At 45.5% G+C, this 15,961-nt stretch overlaps 1 protein-coding gene across 3 annotated transcripts in view; it reads right to left on the bottom strand.

Moving 5' to 3' along the window:
• LOC144601747 (uncharacterized) overlaps positions 1-15,961 on the bottom strand; it is a 90,232-nt gene that overhangs the window by 61,532 nt on the left and 12,739 nt on the right. Inside the window, exon 1 of one of the 3 annotated variants that reach the window (XM_078414098.1) lies at positions 514-648. The exons of 1 other annotated variant lie outside the window; for it this stretch is intronic. The gene's annotated coding sequence lies outside the window, so the exon portion shown is untranslated. Of the gene's footprint in view, positions 1-513; positions 649-15,961 lie in introns of those variants that run through there. One more of the 3 variants, XM_078414100.1, reaches the window with a different exon arrangement.

Genomic DNA, 15,961 nt, shown 5'->3' on the forward strand with positions numbered 1-15,961 from the left:
CATACTCCCCTCCCCTCACATACTCCCCTCCCCTCACATACTCCCCTCCCCTCACATACTCCCCTCCCCTCCCCTCACATACTCCCCTCCCCTCACATACTCCCCTCCCCTCACATACTCCCCTCCCCTCCCATACTCCCCTCCCCTCACATACTCCCCTCCCCTCACATACTCCCCTCCCCTCCCCTCCCCTCCCCTCACATACTCCCCTCCCCTCACATACTCCCCCTGCTCAGAAGTGCCATTGCCCTCCAACGTGCTGCAGACACCCTCTGAAAGGACATGCAGGTGTAACGTGAATGTAAGGATGAATGGGACCAAGACCCAGCATCCTGACAGGGTGCTTTTAACTATTCCACGATTACATTCTGCACACAGGCATAAACCCCCCCCCCAAAGGAATATTATAAGAGACTTGGACAGAATCCATCGGAGATTAAAATATTGGACATGCATGTTCTTCCCACTTCGAGAAAGGGCTGTGAATAAACCTAATCCAATCCAGAATCATACCTGATCAGTGTTCTTGGCTCTGCGTGAACTGTCATCGAGGAATGTCTCAGTTATTCCACACTCTCGGCAGTGTGAAGGGAGCGAGTCCGATAACTGGGCTCTCTAACCTTCACCAAAACACACACACACACAGCGCCTCCACAGATTGAATCAGTGGTGCCAGGCACAGTCAGAGGAGAGCAGAACATCTGATTATTCTGTGTTGAAGGCTTTACAGGTGATTACAGAGCTCCGAGTTACTGCGGTAGTATTGCAGATTGAGGTCCAAGACACACCTTGAAGCACCAATAATTTATTCCACTGGCAATGACTTCTGGCAGACATCGACACTTCAATACTTTGCTGTGGTGCACAAAACCCACAACAAAACAGGGGGGGGGGGGCGTTCATGCTCTCGTTTCTACAAATGCATACCCCTGACTGGCTTTATGGGACTATAAATTGCTTCCAGAGGGCCACTTACAAAAGCAAAATACTGCAGATGCTAGAAATCAGGATAAGACCAGAAACTGCTGAGAAGGCCAGCAAGTATAGACAGAGAAACAGAGTCAATGATTCAGTGAAACGAGAACATTTGATGCTTCAGTGGCCCTTGTTCGTGCCACAAAGTGCAAAGAGTTGTGAGTGTAGCCCAGTCCATCACTCAGACTGGACTCCCCATCACTGACTCCATCTACACTTCAAAGCTGCCTCAGAAAAGCAGCAAAAGTAATCAAAGACTTGTCCCAGCCCGGTTATTCCTTCTTCTCCTTGTTCCCGTCGGGCAGAAGATACACAAGTTTGAAAGCACACACCACCAGAATCACAAACAACTTCTTCCCCTTTCTTATTAGGCTTCTGAATGGTCCTTCCATAAGACAGAATACTGTCTGATTCACCTCTACCCCATTGCTGGACATTGGACTTTGCATTTGGAACTGATGCACTATAGTGCTGAGAACTATATTCTGTGTTCTGTCTCTTCCCCTTGGCTCTACCTATTGTACTTGAGGGTGATTTGATTGTATTCATGTAAAACATTATCTGGCTTGATTGGATAGCATGCAAAACAAAGCTTTTCACTGCACTTCAGTACAAGTAACAATACGAAGTCTAAACGTTTTTCTGGTTGTCGAGTAAAGGCGCATGATTCAGTATCAGGGTACTAAGGCTGCCAGACCACGAATGAAACACATATTACGATGGGTGTTGTAGGAAGGAACTGCAGATGCTGGTTTAAACCAAAGATAGACACAAAATGCTGGAGTAACTCAGCGGGAAAGGCAGCACCTCTAGATAGAAGGAATGGGTGATGTTTCGGGTCAAGACCCTTCTTCAGATGGGTGTGACAGCCTCTGCCACACACACCTCTCCTCGTCTCAACATTAGAGAAAAGACAACTCAGAAGATTGCAGGGCGGCACGGTGGCGCAGTGGTAGAGTTGCTACCTCAAAGTGCCAGAGACCCGGGTTCGATCCTGACCTCGGATGCTGTCTGTACCGAATTTGTACATTCTTCCTATGACCGCGTGGGTTTTCTCCAGGTGCTCCAGTTTCCTCCCACACTCCAAAGACGTGCAAGGTTGTAGGTTAACTTGGCTCCGGTAGAATTGTAAAATTGTCCCTAGTGTGTAGGATAGGTACAAGGTGATCGCTGGTTGGCATGCACTCAGTGGGCCTGTTTGTGCGCTGTGTCTTTAATGTCTAAAGTCTGACGATATAATCACCTGGAGGAAGATTTGAGTGAGATTTGGAACAACAGCAATGATTGCACTTCCAAATTACACCATTGGGCACCAGAACTGCCTGGAGTCATGAAAGATGCAGTGCATGAACAGGTTTGGAAGCTTCAGAGACACTTGAGTTTCTGCACATAGTTGGCAGGATGCCTCTCAGGTGAGATAGTGCGATGGTACAAATGCACCTTCAAAAGCATTCACACTTCATTGAACAGACACATAAACGCAAATGCACAATGAATTAAAAACACCGGTATCAATTAAAGGTTTAAGTGAGAGATTGGGGAAAAAAGTTACTTTGGTCTGATAGCAGGTCTAACATCTAACACTAATTGCCAATCACTAATGGTTAATTGTCCCTAGTGTTAATAGCTTTTAGTTATTTGATTCAGAGCTCTTTTGTTCACTAACTCTTGCAGTATCTGATAACCATCTTGTGATTTATTATTTATTGCTAGAGCATAACAACGGCAAAATTGTTCCACTGAAGCACCAGGCGATCCAATTCATAATCAACAGCAGTAACTAAGCAACAGGAAAGGAATAATTTTCATCCGGATGCCTTATGGTCCAGGACACTACTGACCTTTACAGTTCCAAAAATGGTCAAGAGTTAAGATGTTGCGGTTGAAATACAGAGTTAACACTATCTAAACTGAGGTCTCAGGTACTCATGCAATGCTTTTGTTGTGCTTAATTCTGTAGCACAGTCTCAGCTCAAACTGTGTTTCTCCGAGAAGCAGCTATTCAATGTGAGACATCCTAGTTACTGAGATCAATTCCGCAGAGTTCACCGCGCTTCTACAAGAAGATGGCAGATACTGCCAGTACCAACTGCTCTTCTGTTTCTACTGGAGGACGGCCAAACTGAAGTCGGATCCCATTTTGTTTTTGCACCAGTTTTTGAAAGAGCAACGGAAGCAGGAGAAAAATACGACTTCAATTTGTGAAGTTATTTTTATTGTCGCGTTTTATTAGGCTTTAAAACAGATGCAGGATCTCTGAATCAGCTAAAGTAGGAGACGCAGTGGCCAATCTGCACACACATAACTCTACAAACTAAACAGTATGCATAAAGATGGAACACAGAACTGTACGGCACAGCAACAAGCTCTCAGTCCACATCTCCATTTTAATAATTATGCCAAGTTAAAATAATCTCCTCTGTCACCAAGTGATTCGTTCCATCCATTCCTTGCAAATCCATGTGCCTATCTATAAACCTCGTAAATGACACTATCATATCGGCCTCTGCCACCATACCTGGCAGCACCTTCCAGGCACCCACCACTCTTTGTATAAAAATAATACTTGCCCCACAGATCAATTCAAACAATACAATACAATACAATACAATATATCTTTATTTATTTGCCCCTCTCACCTTCAAGCTATGATCTCATCTTTGACATTTTCACCCTGGGATGAAGGTTTGACAGTCTACCCTATCTGTGCCTCTCATAAATTTATATACCTCTATCGGGGCTCCACTCAGCCTCCAGCGCTCCAGAGAAAACAATCCAATTTTGTCCAATCTCTCCTTACAGCTATTAGCCTGTAATCCAAGCAGCGTTCTGGTGAACCACATGTGAGCCCTCTCCAAAGCCTCCACACCCTTCCTGTATTGAGGCAACCAGAACTGTTCTTCAGAGTCTGAAGGTGGGTCTCGACCCGCAATGTCACCCATTCCTTCTCTCCAGAGATGCTGCCTGTCCCGTTGATTTACTCCAGCATTTTGTGTCTATCCGGTTTAAACCAGCATCTGCAGTTCCTTCCGACACAATACTCCAGATACGGCTTGACCTAAGTCCTATAAAGCTGCAACATGATTTCCTGACTTTTGTATTCAATACTCTGTCCAATGAAGGCAATCATACTATATGTTAGATTTAGCTCTTAGGGCTAAAGGAATCAAGGGATAGGGGGAAAAAGTAGGAACGGAGTACCGATTTTAGATGATCAGCCATGATCATATTAAATGTCGGTGCTGGCTCGAAGGGCCGAATAGCCTACACCTGCACCCATTTTTCTATGTTTCTATGTTTTCTATGTTTCTATGTCTTCTTTGCCACTCTATCTACTTGTGTTGCCACTTTTAGGGAGTTATGGACTTACACCCCAAGATCCCTGTGTACCTCAAAGTTGTTAAGGCCCTTGCCTTTAATTATATACTTCTTACAAAACTGAAGCACCTCATACTTGCTCAGTCTGAAGTCCTCCTGCCACTTCTCTGCCCATTTCTGATCTATAAATCCTGCTGTGGCCTTCTTCACTGTCTGCAACTCAAGCAATTTTGGTGTCGTCCAAAAACTTGCCAATCAAGCCCTAATCAGCCTGAAGAATGGTCTCGACCAGAAACGTCACCCATTCCTTCTCCCCAGGGATGCTGCCTGACCCGCTGAGTTACTACGGCATTTTGTGTCTACCAAGCCATCTATATTTACATCAGTGACCAAACCTCAGAGAGGGCAGTATTCTTTTACTTAGTGAGGCCCTATGTTATTGTGCTCGAGACTCTGGAATGGATCTTGGACCCACAACATTCTGACTCAGGGGCAAAAGCATTACGAAGTAAGTCATTACTGCTCCTTGAAAGTTGAACAAATAGATGATTTAATGAGCATAGCCATCAAACTGAACTTGTGGGACAACGTATCAATTGTAGACTCCAATCTTATTCCTGGGGTGCCTCTCTCTGGCTGGGCTTATCAATAAGACAAAGCGGAAATGTGGCTGGAACTATGTTTGTTTCTATTAATGGCAGCAGATCACAAGTTCCTCTGAATTAACCTTTTTCTTGTTCTGGCAGCCTCCTTCCCCAAATGCAACTGCCATCTCTAAATGTTCAGTTAAGTCTACACCTTTATGATTTTCACTAATTTGTTGCTGGAAATGCAATTTTTACTGACGTCGGTCGTAGTGCAGAAAGTTGACTAGGCAGCGCTCCTTTGCTTGGTGCTAACTGGCCGTCTCTAAGCCTCCGGTATAGTTGCTAACAAGAAAAGGCTCACTATAAACCACAGTCAAGCACACTCCAGTTTGAGACAAAATGATCTAGGCTTGCTTACTGAAGACGGGTTACAGTGTCATCTTATAGATGAGATCTTAAACAGGGCCTCATGTCATCACAGGTGAACCTAAAAGATAGAGGAAACGCACCGCGCGCAAGGCCCGGGCTACCTCCACTTCCACGGCAGCACCCATCCACTTGTGTTCTACGTGTGGGTGTGCCTTCCGGGCCCGGATTGGCCTCACCAGTCACTTCCGGACCCACAGTCACCAATCCTCCAACTGAAAGTGAAGTCATGGTCATCTTCGAACCCGAAGGACGAACAACAACAACAGTGTCATCTTATAGATGAGATCTTAAACAGGGCCTCATGTCATCACAGGTGAACCTAAAAGATATTTCGAAGAAGAGCAAAGAACTTATCCCTCATTGTCTAAATAATGTTTATCCCTGAATGAAATCAAGATACCAAACCATAATAACCTTGTTGGTGGTGAGAGCTTGCTATGCGCATATTACCAACTCTATTAAAGAAGAGTCTCCTCCCAAAAAGTCACCTATTCCTTTTCTCCAGAGATGCTGCCTGACCCGCTGAGTTACTCCAGCATTTAGTGTTTATCTTTGGCTACACTGTTTCCTATATTTTTTCACCGCAGCTACACTTCATTAAGGCAATTTGGAAGTGAATCAAAAAGAGAAAATATCCACGCTTTGAGTCTGCAACTTTGTTGTTTCAGATACTTGCTTTGGAACCAATTATTGTTACGAAAGACTCTATAAATTCAAGTATTTTTCCTCAATTCCATTGCTTTTTCAGTATTTTGTTAAACAAAAAGGGACTTGCCTTAAACCTCGAAGGCCAGAACAGCTAGTCTGGTCAGTAACAAGCAATTGCTGCTCTGTCGTGTCATAGTGACTTTAGAATTTAGAGATACAACGTGGAAACAGACCCTTTGGCCCAACGAGTCCACGCCAACCAGCAATCCCCATACACTAGGAATTGTCTAAATAATTAGGATTTGAGTATAGGAGTAAAGAGGTCCTTCTGCAGTTGTTTGGGGCCCTAGTGAGACCACATCTGAAGTATTGTGTGCAGTTTTGGTCTCCTAATTTGAGGAAGAACATCCTTGCTATTGAGGCAGTGCAGCGTAGGTTCACGAGGTTAATCCCCGGGATGGCGGGAAAGATTGTAAAGACTGGGCTTGGATTCACTGGAATTTAGAAGGATGAGACGGGGTCTTATAGACATATAAAATTATAAAAGGACTGGACAAGCTAGATGCAGGAAAAGTGTTCCCAATGTTGGGGGAGTCCAGAACCAGGGGCCACAGTCTAAGAATAAAGGGGAGGCCATTTAAAACTGAGGTGAGAAGAAACTTTTTCAGCCAGAGAGTTGTGCATTTGTGGAATTCTGTGCCACAGAAGGCAGTGGAGGCCAATTCACTGGATGAATTTTAAAGAGAGTTAGATAGAGCTCTAGGGTCTAGTGGAATCAAGGGATATGGGGAGAAGGCAGGCACGGGATACTGATTGTGGATGATCAGCCATGATCACAATGAATGGCGGTGCTAGCTCGACGGGCCAAATGGCCTCCTCCTGCATCTATTTTCTATGTTTCTATCCTACAAACTGGGGACAATTTACAATTTTACCGAAGCCAATTAACGTACAAACCTGTACGCCTATACAGTGTGGGAGGAAACCAGAGCACCTGGAGAAAACCCACACGGTCACAGGGAGGACGTACAAAACTCCGTACAGCAGCCATTGTGGTCAGGATGGAACCCGGGTCTCTGGCGCTGTAAGGCAGCAACTCTATTGCTGTGTCACCGTGCTGCCCTAAGTGCATTTTAAGAACAGGATAGAATCCAGGCCAGATATGGCTAATGGCAAACAATTAATGTCACTCCATTTTTCACCCTTTCTAACCAGGTTTGTCTCCTAGTGAGTAGACATGTCAGAGAAAATCGCAAACTGTGTGACTGAAGAGGAAGGGGGAGTGATAAGTTCAGCACAAGCTGGATTCCTGCCAAAAACTGACATGAAAAAACTTGCATTGAATTTGGCGCACTAGGAACTCAAGAGCACACTAGCTGTTAATTTAGCAGCAAATATGACACATCCTTTTCCTTCTAACCAAAATCAACACAATCACTCAGGTGTCACTATTAGGAATTAAGAAGGTGAGATTCACACTTGGACCAAGGGAAAGCAGATCTGTTGGACTCAAGCTTCTTATCCCAAAGCCAAACTGTGGGAATACAGACACAAAATGCTGGAGTAACTCAGCGGGAAAGGCTGAATATAATACACCACTCATCTTGTGATAGCTTGCATTAGGTTAATGTACTCGGGAATATATCAACTGAAAGCCATTTGCAAGGTCCTTCAGGAAAAGAAAATCTTAGAACAGCACACGCATGGAATATTTTTGACCAAGAATTTGTAACAGTGATAAACCATGTTAATATTATTAATGAGTAGGCTGTTGTTTAAATGCCATGCCATGTCGGGAAAACAGTGTGCTGTTAGGGAAGAAGGAACTAGATTATTCAGAATTCCATGTATCCACCAATTATTTCAGGGTGGACCGTTCCCATCAGCTACTGACCACAAGTCCCATTGGTCTTTCTGAGACCAAGGTCCACTTCTTGTGTTCAGTACTGGGCACCATGAAATATGTTGTCAAGCTGGAGAGGGTACAGAGAACATTTACGAGGATGTTGCCAGGACTCAAGGGTCTCAACTATAGGGAGAGGTTGGGCAGGCTGGGACTCTATTCCTTGGAGCACAAGAGGATGAGGGGTGATCTTATAGAGGTGCATAAAATCATGGGAAAAATAAATCGGGTAGATGCACAGAGTCTCCAACACAGAGCAGGGGAATTGAGGACCAGAGGACAGGTTTAAGGGGAAGAGGAAAAGATTTAAAAGGAATCCGAAGACTAACGTTTTCACACAAAGGATAGTGGGTGTATGGAACAAGCTGCCAGAGGAGGTAGTTCGGGCAGGGACTATCCCACCGTTTAAGAAATAGTTAGACAGGTTAATGGATAGGTCAGGTTTGGAGGGCAATGGGCCAAACACAGGCAGGTGGGATTAGTGTAACTGGGACGTGTTGGCTGGTGTGGGCAAGTTGGGCAGAAGGGCATATTTCCACGCTGTATGACTCCGTGACTCTATTTCCATAAGAGGACACAAAGTGCTGGTGTAACTCAGCGGGTTAGGCAGCAGCTCTGGAGAACTTGGATAGGTGATGTTTCAGGTTGGGAACTCTTCTTCAGACTTTGTATCCTTTTGCAGTGTTTTGCAGTCTGTGTCCACTATCTCCGCAATAGGAGGAGCACGAGTTCAGAGGTGGGGTAGCCCACAGTCACAGTATGACCTTTACATTGAGAAAAGGGGCACCCAGACTAAATGCTAGGGCAGATGTCTCACACAGACATCCGTTAGGAAGCTGCAACAGACAGACAGTGCGAGATTTATACATGACAGCTGGTTAAAAACCATTCCCCATCACTGCAGTGGGAATATGCGAAGTTACGCAAATCAGATGTATTTAGTGGAAGGAGTTTGAACACTTAGTAAGTGGATAGACTGATTTCGGCACAAGTCTGCAGGGAGAAACGAAGCTGTTATATCACTGACTGCATTATCTCACAATGAAGTCTGTGTACAATAGTGACACAACTTAATGAAACCGGAGGTACTGCAGACTAGATTGTGGAAGATCTCGAAGATAGACACAAATAGCTCAGCGAGTCAGGCAGCATCTCTGGGGAAAAGGAATAGGTGACTTTTCGGGTTGAGACCCTTCTTCAGACTGAGTGTCAGGGGAGAGAGAAACAAGGGATATGAAAAGGTACATAGAACAAATGGATGAAAGATATGCAAAAAACAACGATGATCAAGGATAGGTGGAGCCCACAATGGTCCATTGTTGGCTGTGGGGAAGGTGATGATGAGTGATACAAACAGTGAAACTCAGCAGGACTACAGTGAAACTAGTACGATGACTAGGGTGAGGCAGGGACACAGAGAGAGAGAGGGGATGCAAGGGTTACTTGAAGTTAGAGAAATCACGAGTCATACTGTAAGCTGCCTAAGCGAAATATGAGGCGCTGTTCCTCCAATTTACGTTTGGTCTCACTCTGACAGTGGAGGAGGCCCGACCTTGTAAAAAAATTGCGTACAGTGAATATGAAGGCAGTGACTTGAGGGTCTGTCTGCGTAGAAAGGAACTGCAGATGCTGGTTTATACCGAAGATAGAGACAAAGTGCTGGAGTAACACAGCGGGTCTGGCAGCATCTCTGGAGAAAAAGAATGGGTGACGTTTTGGGTCAGGACCGTCCTTCAGACTTTGTAGGGTCTGAAGATTCTTCAGGATCTGTCTGTTGGTCTGGCATCGTGGCATGTGGTGATGTGTTGCTCCCTCCGTTCTCCAGCGGTACCGTTTTGATTTTGACCAGCCGCGCCCTCTGTGTGGAATCTTCACAGTCTTCCTTCAACTGCATGAGTTTGCTTGTGTAATCCGAATGACACGCACTTCCCAGAACGGTTTTGCATCATTTGCTGTAGGTGGGCGGCTGGTTAATCAGGATAGACTTGATCGCGACACAAGAAAATACAAATGCTTGAACCTCGAGCAACAAACAATCTGCTGGAGGAACTTAGCTGACCAAGCAACATTTAGTTTTAGTTTTTTATTCACAAAATGCTGGAGTAACTCAGCGGGTCAGGCAGCATCTCAGGAGGGAAGGAATGGGCGACGTTTCGGGTCAAGACCCTTCTTCAGACTGATGTCAGGGGGGCGGGACAAAGGAAGGATATAGGTGGAGACAGGAAGATAGAGGGAGATCTGGGAAGGGAGAGGGGAAGAGAGGGACAGAGGAACTATCTAAAGTTGGAGATGTCAATGTTCATACCACTGGGCTGCAAGCTGCCCAGTCGAAATATGAGGTGCTGTTCCTCCAATTTCCGGTGGGCCTCACTATGGCAGTGGAGGAGGCTCATGACAGAAAGGTCAGACTGGGAATGGGAGGGGGAGTTGAAGTGCTCAGCCACCGGGAGATCAGATTGGTTAAGGCGGAGTTTTAGTTTCAGAGATACAGTGTGGAAATAGACACTTTGGAGCACCGTGTCCACGCCGACCCGTGATCCCCGCACACTAGTTCTATCCTACACACTGGGGACAATTTACCGAGGCCAATTAACCTATAATCCCGTTTGTCTTTGGGATGTGGGAGGAAACTGGAGCACTCAGGGAAAACCCACACGGTCACAGGGAGAACATGCAAACTCCGTACAGATAGCACCCGTAGTCAGGATCGAACCCGGGTCTCTGGCACTGTGAGGCAGCAACACTACCGCTGCACCACCATGTCGTCCTAGGAGGTGAGAAATTGTTTACTGTGCAAAGTGGCCCATTCGCTTCTGGTCAGAGCTCATGGGACAGGGTAAAAGGCATTTCAGGTAATATTCAACGTTCAATTTTGCTCCTTCTGGGCCCACAGCCAAACCTTGTTTCATCACCAATATTTTCGAGACCCTTCTAACCCCGACTCACATCGAATCCTTTTGTAACACCCTCCCCGACCCCAACTCTATGGCTGCCTCAGAATGAAGTAGGCCGGTCTCCCATTCAAGGGCCTTGGCACAAGTGGTCACCTCAGGCAAGAGATGCATTTAGCCCCTTTCAATTCTTGCAACATGTTTTAATGGAAGCTTTTTTATGAAATTTAACTTAAGATATATTTTAACTTGATTTTGAGAGGCCACTGAGTAAGATTGCATGCCCGAGACCTTTAATACTTAAAAAAACATAAAATTGGCCTGGTAATGGTAATCAGTAGATAAACAGATGTGGCAGAGGGGCGATTATCTGCAGAGTAGATTTGTGAATTCTCTGCTGTTTGTGGGAAATGATAGCAGAAGAAAGCCTGGAGTGGGTGATAGTCATTCAAGCATCGAGCCCATTCTGTGAAGAAAGCACTTGCAATTATTTTATCACGAATGGCAAATTATCAGGCAGTGCCTGATAACAAACACCCACAACCTCACGTGTATGGGACTCACACCTGAGGATTACGTTCGAAACTCACAAACCTTGGGCAACATTTGACATTGAATTTTAAAAACTGCTTCCCCCCTGCTCAGCCAATGTGTGATAGCTGTACCTAGGAGTAAACGTCAGGCATCGCAGGCTGGGGAAACGTGTGTAGGTGAGTAAGTAGCCAAATACTTTCAGGCTGGGTTAACAGGTACAACTGTAGTGGGATGAAATGGAGTATATCTTCATCCCAAAAAGGACACAAAGTTCTGGAGTAACTCAGCGGGTCAGGCAGCATCTCTGGAAAACATGGACAGATCTTACCTTCACCCCTGGTATTCCCAAAGGAACACCCGACAACTTTATAAGAGCAAAGGATTTGGTTAACAATGTGTGATATTTTTCACAAGACTTTAAGGCTCAAGAAGTTATATAGTCCAAAAGTGTGGAAACAGGCCCTTCGGCCCAACTTACCCATGCCGACCAACATGCCCCATCTACACTAGTCCCACTAGCCTGTGTTTGGCCCATATCCCTCTAACCCTGTCCAATCTAAATGTATCTATCTAAATTTTTTCTTAAACAATGTGACGGTATCTGCCTCAACTACCTCCTCTGGCAGCTCATTACATTTACCCAGCACCTTTTGTGTAAAAAAGTTGCTCCTTGGGTTCCTATTAAATCTTTCCCCCCTCACCATAAACCTATGTCCTCTGGTTCTCGATTCCCCTACTCTGGGTAAAATACTCCTTGCATTTACCCTATATATTCCTCTCATGACCGTACCTGTATAGGTTCACCCCCTCATCCTCCTCCGCCTCCTCAACCTCTCCAGAGAACTCAGGCCCTCGAGTCCTGGCAACATCCTCGTACGTCTTCCCTGCACCATCTCCAGCTTAAGAACATCATAGCACCACTGGACACTAAGATTCAGCTAACCCTGTACAGACTGACAACGCCACTTTGGGCTTATTAACGGCAATATCCTTTTTATATGGGTAGCTGTTAGGGATCACAAATGTGCCTCATTGATTCTGGGGTGAAATAACTGACAGGTTAGTGCAAGAAGTGCTAGCGAGCCTTGCGGTAGGGTTAAACGTGCAACATCGAGGTGAATCAATCTGAATGAGCTGCAAATAAAAATATAACTCAAAGAAAAATTAAAAATCAAAAAATTAAAAAAGAAGGGTCCCAATCCAAAACACCACCTACCAATTCCTTCACAGATAGACAATAGACAATAGGTGCAGGAGGAGGCCATTCGGCCCTTCGAGCCAGCACCGCCATTCAATGTGATCATGGCTGATCATTCTCAATCAGTACCCCGTTCCTGCCTTCTGCCCATATCCCCTGACTCCGCTATCCTTAAGAGCTCTATCCAGCTCTCTCTTGAATGCATTCAGAGAATTGGTCTCCATTGCCTTCTGAGGCAGAGAATTCCACAGATTCACAACTCTCTGACTGAAAAAGTTTTTCCTCATGTTGCATTAATGTGATAAGTTAACACTGTCTCTGGCTCTGCAGATGTGGCCTGATGTGCTGAGTATTCAGACTTCTAACATCTGCAGTACGTTGCTTTTTCTTTGTTGTCCTGTTTCAGGTTTAGGTGCTGGAGGAAAGTCTTAGAGCGAACTGCCTGACGATACATTCAGCCCAGTTAACTCCAACTGAACTCTGGCCGAATGCAGGGGGAGGGGTGTGGGGTGGGGGGGGGGGGGGAGGTAGCATTAGGTTAGCACATTGCCCGCTCTGCAATGAACAAGACCAGTTGGGTCAGATGTTGCCATCCCTGCGTCATTCTCCAGTAGCTGCCACGTTAGCTGGCTGGCCGTGTAGGCAAATTGACTCTTCTAAGGAAGGCCAATCTATCACAGAATGTACTGACTGCCTGTTTCATACTTGCATCAGATAAGCTTGAACGACTGGCATCTCTCCTATTTTCCAGAAGCTCTGGAAATTATTCCCTAAAAGTTACTTTCAGTCAATTTAACATCTGCAAAACAGGCAGAGCAAAGTCCAGTTTCTTTCCCTTGAAGACCTCAGTTTTGGTCTCCTAATCTGAGGAAAGACGTTCTTGCCTTAGAGGGAGTGCAGAGAAGGTTCACCAGATTGATCCCTGGGATGGCGGCACTTTCATATGAAGAAAGACTGGATAGACTAGGCTTGTACTCGCTGGAATTTAGAAGACTGAGGGGGGATCTTATAGAAACATATAAAATTCTTAAGAGGTTGGAGAGGCTAGATGCGGGAAGATTGTTCCCGATGTTGGGGGAGTCCAGAACCAGGGGTCACAGCTTAAGGATAAGGGGGAAGTCTTTTAGGACCGAGATGAGAAAACATTTCTTCACACAGAGAGTGGTGAGTCTGTGGAATTCTCTGCCACAGAAGGTAGTTGAGGCCAGTTCATTGGCTATATTTAAGAGGGAGTTAGATGTGGCCCTTGTGGCTAAAGGGATCAGGGGGTATTGAGAGAAGGCAGGTATGGGTTACTGAGCTGGATGATCAGCCATGATCATATTGAATGGCGGTGCAGGCTCGAAGGGCCGAATGGCCTACTCCTGCACCTATTTTCTATGTTTCTATGTTTCTATGACACATTCCTTGGGATGGACACAAAGTGCTGGAGCAACTCAGCGGGTTAGGCAGCATCTCTGGAGAAAGCCAGATATAAATGTTGGTATAACCCGGCATCTGCAGTTCTTTGTTTCTAGTATTCCTATTTAAGAAAAGTGCTTGTGAAGGGTGGCAAAGTGGTGATCGCGCTGATCCAGCTGTTGCCTCACAGAGCCAGAAGACCTGGGTTCAATCCTGACTTCGGGTGCTGTCTGTGTGGAGTTTGCACGCACTCCCTCTGACTGCGTGGGTTTCCCCCGGATGCTCCGGTTTGCTCCTACATTCCAAAGACGCGCGAGTTTGTAGGTTAATTGGTCTGTGTAAATTGCCCCTGGTGTGTAGGGAGAATGTGGGATAACATAGAACTAATGTGAGCGGGTGGTCGTTGGTCAGCATAGACTGGGTGGTGGGTCGAAGGGCCTGTTTCCATGCTGTATCTTTCAATCAATTAAAAGTAATGCCCAGCAAATACAACATGCAGTTACATATATTTATAGCGGTCCTGGATACTCAAATGTTATGGTAAACTTCTCAAATCCATAGTTGAATACCATGTCTGCGCTAATCACCCAGCCAAAGTACCAAATAATTTCATAACTTGTAGCCAGACGTACAATCATTTTGCAAAGTGCAAATGAACACCTTAGATCTGGCCAACACACTTATGTGTTGCCACATGAAGAATTTGGCCGCACAAATGGAAAGAGATCCATATTGTAAAGTCAATTCTAAAAATACTTCAGTTCCAAACCAAAATGAACATTTGGATAAGAGATCCCTGGCCAGGCAAGAGGCTTGCCAAGCCCTCTGCATTTCCAATTGATGTAATGCTGAGTGTAACCATTGGCCTCGTGATTTGACACAACACCAACTTCTGCACCGGGACACTGTGTTGGCTCTGTAAGGTTTTGAGTCATGGTGCTAATATGGTACAAAAGCAACCCCTTCTGCCCACTGAAGACAGACACAAAAAGCTGGAATATCTCAGTGGGTCAGGCAGCATCTCTGGAGAAAAGGAATAGGTGACGTTTTGGGTCGAGACCCTTCTTCAGACTCGAAACTCAAAACCTATTCCTTTTCTCCAGAGATGCCGTCTGACCCGCTGAGTTACTCCAGCTGTTCGTGTCTGTCTTCAGTTTAAACCAGCATCTGCAGTTCCTTCCTACGCCCCTTCTGGTCACTGCACCGACCAAGTACCTATTTAAACTAATCCCATTTTATCTGCCCACATCCCCTTCAAAGCCCACCCAACCCCAGATTCTACCACTAGCCCACACGCCAAGGCTCTGTGGGACAGAACCAGTCTAGGTAGCGACCCCTCAAACAACGGAAGGGGTATCATCCCTGGGAGACACATGAGTGGGAAGGGTGCTTGATATAAGGATAGTTTGTGAAGTCTACCGCAAAATAACACTGATGAATGCATCGACGTTGAGAACCTCTTCTGCTTCTTTGCAACTTAAAACGTGCTTGTGTTATAATTTTTCCTAGTCTGATTAAAAGTCACCGAACTTGAAGCACAATTTTTTTTTTTAAAGTGGTGGGCACCTGGAACATGCTGCCAGTGGTGGTAGTGAAAGCAGATACGAAGGTATTCCCCTCTGCCTGCATCTGATCCCGACCATCTCCCTCCATTCCCTGCATATCCATCTGTCTTTCCAAAGACGCCTCAAGAGGGAGATGGATCAGATGCAGGCCGCGGAGAATAGCTTAACTTGACATCATGTGCAACACACACATTGTGGGCCAAAGGGCCTGTTCCTGTGCTAACCTGTCCCACGTTCAATATGTGTGAAGTCTGACTCTGAGTCATACTTTATTCCCCAACCCTGGGTAAGAGACGATGTGTATTCACCCCATTGACGGTACAGCACAGGAACAGCCCCTTCAGCCTGCAGTCCCAATATTCCTCCATTCTCAAAATATCCAGGAATATCACTCCAGCCATCAGGAAAACTGTATATAAGGCTGAACACTGTAATGTCCAGGTTCAGGAGCAGCTTCCCTACAACTATTAGGCTATTAAACACTAAAACCTCCAGAGGGACTCCAAACTATA

Source organism: Rhinoraja longicauda, chromosome 17 (assembly GCF_053455715.1).
Source record: "Rhinoraja longicauda isolate Sanriku21f chromosome 17, sRhiLon1.1, whole genome shotgun sequence".
In the NCBI taxonomy this organism is placed as follows: Eukaryota; Metazoa; Chordata; class Chondrichthyes; order Rajiformes; family Arhynchobatidae; genus Rhinoraja; species Rhinoraja longicauda.